We start from the raw sequence: 7,278 nt of genomic DNA on the forward strand, positions 1-7,278 counted from the left end.
TTTGCAGCCCCACATTGAGGAACACTGGCCCACAGCATCCCTGCATCCCTGCCTGCCTTCCAGGTGACCTCCCGGCTCCTCATCTGAGCCTGGATTTATCACACGCTCATCCTGGCGACATGGTTCTGGCTGGGTGCTTCATCCTGACCGGTTCCCCTGCTACCCGAATTGTCTTCTGCAAGGATGGGGTGGAGGAGTACAGCCTGAAAGTCCAACAGGGGCAGCTGAGCTACTTTGTGCTGCTGAATGTCACCCTGGGCAGCGCAGGGACGTACGCGTGTGGGTACCAGCACAGGAACGAGAGCAACTGGGTGAGGAGCTCTGCCCTCAGCGCTCCCCGGCACCTGGCTGTCCCAGGTGAGACACAGCACAGTGGTGTGGGCACTGCTGATGAGCTGTGCTCCGTTCTGGGACAGGCAGGGCATGGCACTGGTGGCCTTTCCTCTTCTTACTGTGTTGCCTCCACTGATAGATGTCTCTAGAGTGATATCCCTTCCCAGGGGGTCTCCGTCTCTCTCCATCTCACACTTCTGCTGCAGACATGGGACTTGGCAGTGCCCAGGATCAGAAAGCCAGGGCTGGGGCTGCTGGAAGAGCCTGGGATGCGCCAGGGATGCTCCAAGGTCTCCCATGTAACTCTATGAGCTGACATCAGGGAAACCGGGGAGAGTTGCATGAGCTGGGTGGTTCCCCAGGAGCCTGATGAAGCCAGACATGAGCTGGGGTTTCTGCTCGGTGTCTGGGATGGTCCCAGTGCAGGACAGTGAGACTCACAAGGTCTGCATTTCTCTGACAGGCAGCAGCCCCTCACCAGGAACAGGGCTCCCACACGGAGGTGAGTGATTCCCTGTGAGCACTTCTCAGGCATCTCCTTCCTCCTGGACAGTACTTGTAGATGCCGTGAGCCTCTTCTCTTCCAGGGCCAGCCATACCCCTCTGGATCTGGATCCTGCGCTCTGCCCTCACTCTGCTCCTCCTGGTTTCTGCCCCCATCATCACCCTCATCCTGGAGAGATGCAGCCACTCGGCCACTGGGACTGGCCACTCTGGAGACGTCCCTCTCCCCACTGTCATCTGATGCCCTCACTTCCCTGGGCTCCCTGCTGTCCCCATGTCATGTGTGACGTGGGACTTCTACCTTCTACCACCCCCAGGCTTCCAGTTTGGGTCTGGTCACTGAGGGTCTCATGCCCAAGGGACGTGCTCCCATCGCTCTGCTCTCTTTTGCTCAGCCCCTGCTCTCTCCTCTGATCAAGGACCCTGGAATCTCACACTCTTCCAGCTGCGTTTAACACCCACAGATGCCCCTCCTGCTCACAGACACCAATGTCTCCGCTGCCAGGTCCATCCCTGTGGAAAGGAAGCACATGGAGGGATGGTTGGATGGCTCCAGCCTCAGAGCTTGATGCTGTCAAGGTCCTGCATCTCCTCAACATTTCCCTTTACCTGAGGTGGTGTGGGCAGCCAAGGACGATTCCCGGGTCATTGGGCATCTCATTGCAGTGACCAGGGCAGAGGCACGTGTGTTGGCAGAGGGTTTGTGGGAGGTGAATTATAAAGGATTTGTTCAGAAGCTGTCGCTTGGTGTTGCTGCTCTGTCTCTGTATGAATTCTCAGAAGGGCGCTGGGACAACTGCTTTAATCCTGGCTGGTGGGGCACGAGTCCTGAGAGGGAGCTGCCACCCCCTACGCCCACTGATCATAGAATCATCGAATCATAGAGCCATAGAATGCGTTGGGGTGGAAGGGACCTCTAAAGGCTATCTAGTCCAACCCCCCTGCAGTAAGCAGGGACATCCACAACTAGATCAGGTTGCTCAGAGCCTCATCCAGCCTGGCCTTGAATGTCTCCAGGGATGGGGCCTCCACCACCTCTCTGGGCAACCTGGGCCAGCGTCTCACCACCCTCATTGTAAAGAACTTTTTCCTAATGTCTAATCTAAACCTGCCCTGCTCTAGTTTAAACCATTGCCCCTCGTCCTATCGCTACATGCCCTTGCAAACAGTCCCTCCCCAGCTTTCCTGTAGGCCCCTTTCAGCCCTAAGGTCTCCTCGGAGCCTTCTCTTCTCCAGGCTGAACAACCCCAGCTCTTTCAGCCTGTCTTCATAGGAGAGGTGCTCCAGCTCTCAGATCATCTTTGTGGCCCTCCTCTGGACCCGCTCCAACAGGTCCATGTCCTTCTTGTCCTGAGGGCTCCAGAGCTGGAGACAGTACTCCAGGTGGGGTCTCACGAGAGCAGAGTAGAGGGGGAGAATCCCCTCTCTTGATCTGCTGGCCATGGTTCTTTTGATGCAGCCCAGGATGCAATTGGTCTTCTGGGCTGCAAGGGCACATTGTTTGCTAATGTCCAGCTTCTCATCCACCAGTACCCCCAGAAGGAGACAGCCTGGCACGTCCCACCTGCCCCACCATCTTTGGGGCGCTCTGGCAACAGCCTCTCCTCGAAGCGTCTGCTTTCCTCTCAGCTGGGGACAGCCCTTCAAGAGCTGCCTGGCCCGGGGCTTGCAGAGCCCCTGGGGCCACTCCTGCTGCATTTTCGTGGCCAGCAGGGCCTTTCCCACAGCGAGAGGCTGTGACGAGCGGGGGCCCTGCCTCAGCAGGGGGCTGCGCCTGCAGAGTCCCCGCTTTCATTTCCCTGCGCTCAGACACGGGAGCACGAGCCGTGTTTGCCTGTCCCTCGGGGGCAGCGTCCTCCCTGCAAAGCCCTCCTGCCCCTCATCCCCCACCCTGCTTTGCATCGTTGGGGCCAGAGCTACCCCAGCTGCTCATGCTCTGGGCTGTGCCCCATAGCTGGATGTCAAACAACATCACCCTGACTCAAACCCTTCTGTGTCTCACTTCAGTGACCAGAGTCCTTGTCTCAAGTTTCTCTCACAGAGGCCTCCCAGCACTGGCCGGGCAGCCAACTTGCTCTCCACTGTGAAACTCTAAGTGCCCTTGGTGTGCACCAGGGAGTTCAGGAGAGGGGTTGGGGTGCAGGCAGGAGGGCAGCACCTTGTCTGGGAAGCACAAGGCAGCCCGTCTTCCCTCACGGAAAGGGGGAAGGAGGGTGGAGGCAGGGCTGGAGGTGATGCCTCCAGCCTTCATCTTGGAGGTACTTCTGGGTAGCAGAAGGACTCAGAGGAGCAAAACCTTGCCCACGAGAAAAGCTCTATGGTTATGTCTGGCCAGATGCCATAGCAGCACTGCTATTCAAAAACAACAGGGAACAGGGGGATGAGAGCAAGGACAGAGCTCTTCCACAGATCTAAAGCCCCAGGGAACATCAGTCCCAGCAGAGCTGTCACATGCAAGGCTTCAGCAAAGGTCCCGGGGTGCTGGTGTAGGGCAGGGAGGTCTCCAGGCACAACAAATCCTGCTGAGCCATCCCTCACCAGCAGAGCAGCCAAACGGGATGGTACGGCTGAGCGATGCAGCCACCTTCACCTGCATCTCATGCGCGCAAGCTGTCCACACGGGCTTAGAGCTTGAGATGCCGTAATTTGGGTGCTGTCACTCCAAAGCCTCCTCGGGTGTACTAAAATAGAAAAGCCACTGCTGTGCTCAGAGGAGTGGTGTGGCCAAGCAGTCTGAGGCTGCAGAGCGAGCAGGAGGCGAATACCTCGCTGCTGAGAGAGCTGATGTGGGAAAGGGAGGGCTTTTTTTAGAGCAAGGTGACTCGAGGCTCAGCAGCTGCAGTGAGGAGCAGTGTCTGGGCTGAGCTGAGATGGTGCTGAGCTTGGCTGAGTCCATCCTCCACGGTGGGATTCACTGTCCTCTATGAGGAAGTCCTGAGAGTCTGGGATACTGAAGATCCCTAGAAAGACATGAGCGTCCTCCTGCACTCATGTTTCCTTCCTGACCCATCTCAATTGGAAGACGCCTCCCAGATTTCCATCTCTGTTGTCCTAGGAAGACACACGTGCCCATGTGCAATGCACAGCTAAAAGCCTGTTACATCGCGTTTCCTTGTGGCTTAACAGAGGCTGTTCATCTCCATGGGCCAAGACAGTCTGTTCTGGTGGCAAAATCCCTCCCTCCCTCCTCCATGCAGACACACAGTTGGCCACCACAGTCCTACTCCACCTACTTGGATGGGCCGTCACGCCTGCTCTCCAATGGCTTCACCTGCCAAAATTCTACTTGGAGATGCTGTTGCTCTGCTGCCCTCCTTGTTCCCAGGTCCATAACATACTAACAGGCTTAGGCAGGTGTCAAGGAGACTGAGGAGGTGAAGGATGAAGCCCCAGGTACAGCTTGAAAGCCCAAGAGGGGCAGCTGAGCTGCTTCGTGCTTCTGAACATCACCCTAGGGAGTGCAGAACCTAAGCGTGTGGGTGCTAGCGGAGGAACGAGAGCAACTGGGTGAGGAGCTCTGCCCTCAGTGCTCCCCGGCACCTGGCTGTCACAGGTGAGACATGGCACGATGATGTGGGCAGAAGGACAGGGCACTTGCCATAAAGTGTCTCTGCTGGGGACAGAGCTGGGTGCCAGAGAAGGAAGGGCAGGCACTGGCGTACTTCCTCCACCTGAGCGTCCCTTCTCCACCGAGGGATGCTCTAGAGACAGATCCCCTCCCAGAGCTCTCCCTCCCCTCCAACATGCACCTCTTATCCTGACATCCGTCTTGGCAGTGCCCAGGAACACAAAGCCAGGGCAGGGGCTGCTGGGGGAGCCTGGGGCTCCACCTTGACAAGCCAACGTCAGGGAATCTCTGGACATTTGTAGGAGCTGGGTGGTTCCCCGGGAGTCCAAAAAAGGTAGACATGAGCTGGGGGTCTCTACTTGGTGTCTGGGATGGTCCCAGTGCAGGACAGTGAGACTCACAAGGTCTGCATCTCTCTGAGAGGCAGCAGCCCCTCACCCAAGACTGTGCTCCCACACAGAGGTCAGTCATTGCTCACGAGACCTTCCCGGTATCTCCTTCTTCCTGGACATATCTTGTCCATGTTGGGACCCTCCCTCCTCTCTTCCAGGGCCAGCCATGCCCCTCGGGGTCAGGATCCTGTGCTCTGCCCTCAGCCTGCTCCTCCTGGCATCTGCCCCATCATCACCTTCATCCTGGAGAGATGGAGCCACTGAGGCAGTGGAGCCAGGCATCCTGGAGACATCCCCATCCCCATTGCCCTCTGATGCCCTCATTTCCCGTAAACCGGGGTAGTGCCAGCTGCCAAGGGCTGTTCCATGGTCTCCAGGTGTATGGTCTCCAGGTCCTGCACCCCTCCACGAGTTCCCATCAGCCATGTTGTGATGGTAGCTAAGGCTAGGTCACGGCGCAGTGGCTGACTGGTTATGATGCCCCATGCAGAGGCACCTTGGTCGGCCAAAGTCTGTGGGAGGCGCAATAGAAAGCATTTGTTCAGAAGTGGGAAGCTGCTGTTTCTTCTCTGTCTTTATGTGAAGCCTCTGAAAGAATTGGGGAGCTGCTTTCCTCATGACTTGTGGGGCCAGAAGTCATGGGAGTGAACTGCCATCCCCTGTGCCAAGTGATCTGAAATTTCCCTCCCTGATGGCGTCATCCCATCAGATGTGTCCTGCAAAAGTGTCCACCTGAGGATGGCTGAGCCCCTCATCCCATGCTCAGGTCCAAGGGGTGGCTGTGCCTGGCTCTCTGCACCCCACACGCACCCATCTGTTGGGCAGGGAAAGTGGGTTGAAAACCTCTCCCAGGACAAAGGAGTGAGGGTTTTCTGGCTCCAGGCAAACGAGGATGGGCTCAACATCAGCAGTCCCCAACATGCCCCCCAGGCTCAACGTTCCCCCCATGGAGCCTCACACACCTCACACAACAATGACTCCATTCACTGGACTGAGATCCAAAAGGGTTTGAGTTACGGTGATGCCGTTTGCTGGTCCCATGAGGAGCTGGGCAAGTCCAGCTATGGGGCACAGCCCAGAGCATGAGCAGCTGGGGTAGCTCTGGCCCCAACGATGCAAAGCAGGGTGGGGGACGAGGGGCAGGAGGGCTCTGCAGGGAGGACGCTGCCCCCGAGGGACAGGCAAACACGGCTCGTGCTCCCGCGTCTGAGCGCAGGGAAATGAAAGCGGGGACTCTGCAGGCGCAGCCCCCTGCTGAGGAAGGGCCCCCGCTCGTCACAGCCTCTCGCTGTGGGAAAGGCCCTGCTGGCCACGGAAATGCAGCAGGAGTGGCCCCAGGGGCTCTGCAAGCCCCAGGCCAGGCAGCTCTTGAAGGGCTGTCCCCAGCTGAGAGGAAAGCAGACGCTTCGAGCAGAGGCTGTTGCCGCAGCGCCCCAAAGATGGTGGGGCAGGTGGGACGTGCCAGGCTGTCTCCTTCTGGCCCTGCCTTCCTGCTGCTGCTGCTGGGTGAGTCGGGGCATCTCTCTGCCTTGGGGCTGAGGCCGGGAGGGGTGCTGAGCGGGGCAGGAGAGGGCACGTCCTGGGCAGCGGGGAGGATGGGGACAGGGTGCGCGGAGCAGCCGGGCAGCAATGAGGGGCAGAATTGCTTGGATGAGGGGAGGAAGACGATTGCTTCCTCCAGCCACGGTGCAGCTCCGAGCAGAGGGCATATTTCTCCAACATCTCTAAGGACGTGTGGGTCACAGTGTGGGACTGGGCAGATGCTGGAGAGCCTTAGGGAGGCAGGGTCACCTACCTGTTGCAACAAAACCAACCAAAATGGCCTAGCAGTGACTGTAAGCCAGGAGACTGAGAAGATGCCATGTGGAGGTGCATGGGTGGGAAGGTGCTCACCCAACAAGGACTCCGCAGGGGGGAACCAGGACAGGGGCACATGGGTTATTCCTGTCACTGTCCCTCTAACCAAACCCCTCTCTTCATCATGCTGCAGGTGCCTGTGCGACCGCCCAGGACATCTGCAGCTCCCCAGGTGAGGATGAGCACAGGGATGGGTCCCAAAAAGGAGTGGTGAAGGAGTGGAGACGGGAAGGGAGAGGGGGTTGATTCCTCAGGTCTGCACCCCTGGAGCCGAGTCTCTTCCACTGCATTTTGCAGTCCCCACAAACGTAACACTAGCCTGTGGCATCCCTGTGCCATCTCTCCAGGTGACCTCCCACCTCCCGATCTCTTCTTGAACACCTCCAATGCTCAGGAGGGAGAACGGGTTTTGCTTCGCTGCTCCATTGTCGGGCAATCTCCTACTACCCGAATCGTCTTATGCAAGGATGGGGTGGAGGAGTTCAGCCTGAAAGCCCAATGGGGGCAGCTGAGCTACTCTGTGATTCTGAACGTCACCTGGAACAGCGCGGGGATGTACTCGTGTGGGTACCAGCACAGGAACGAGAACAACCGGGTGAGGAGCTCTGCCCTCAGTGCCTCCCA

The 7,278-nt window shown here is 58.2% G+C and overlaps 2 long non-coding RNA genes across 2 annotated transcripts; both read left to right on the forward strand.

Moving 5' to 3' along the window:
* The first annotated feature begins 222 nt into the window (after positions 1-222).
* On the forward strand, positions 223-1,529 carry LOC128901559 (uncharacterized). The gene is made up of 3 exons (XR_008463484.1): positions 223-357; positions 797-835; positions 921-1,529. It is a non-coding gene; the product is annotated as an uncharacterized LOC128901559 (long non-coding RNA).
* Positions 1,530-6,196: 4,667 nt separating this feature from the next.
* Positions 6,197-7,075, forward strand: LOC128901558 (uncharacterized). The gene is made up of 3 exons (XR_008463483.1): positions 6,197-6,303; positions 6,788-6,826; positions 7,002-7,075. It is a non-coding gene; the product is annotated as an uncharacterized LOC128901558 (long non-coding RNA).
* The last annotated feature ends 203 nt before the right edge of the window (positions 7,076-7,278 follow it).

Source organism: Rissa tridactyla, chromosome 26, assembly GCF_028500815.1.
Source record: "Rissa tridactyla isolate bRisTri1 chromosome 26, bRisTri1.patW.cur.20221130, whole genome shotgun sequence".
Classification (NCBI taxonomy): Eukaryota; Metazoa; Chordata; class Aves; order Charadriiformes; family Laridae; genus Rissa; species Rissa tridactyla.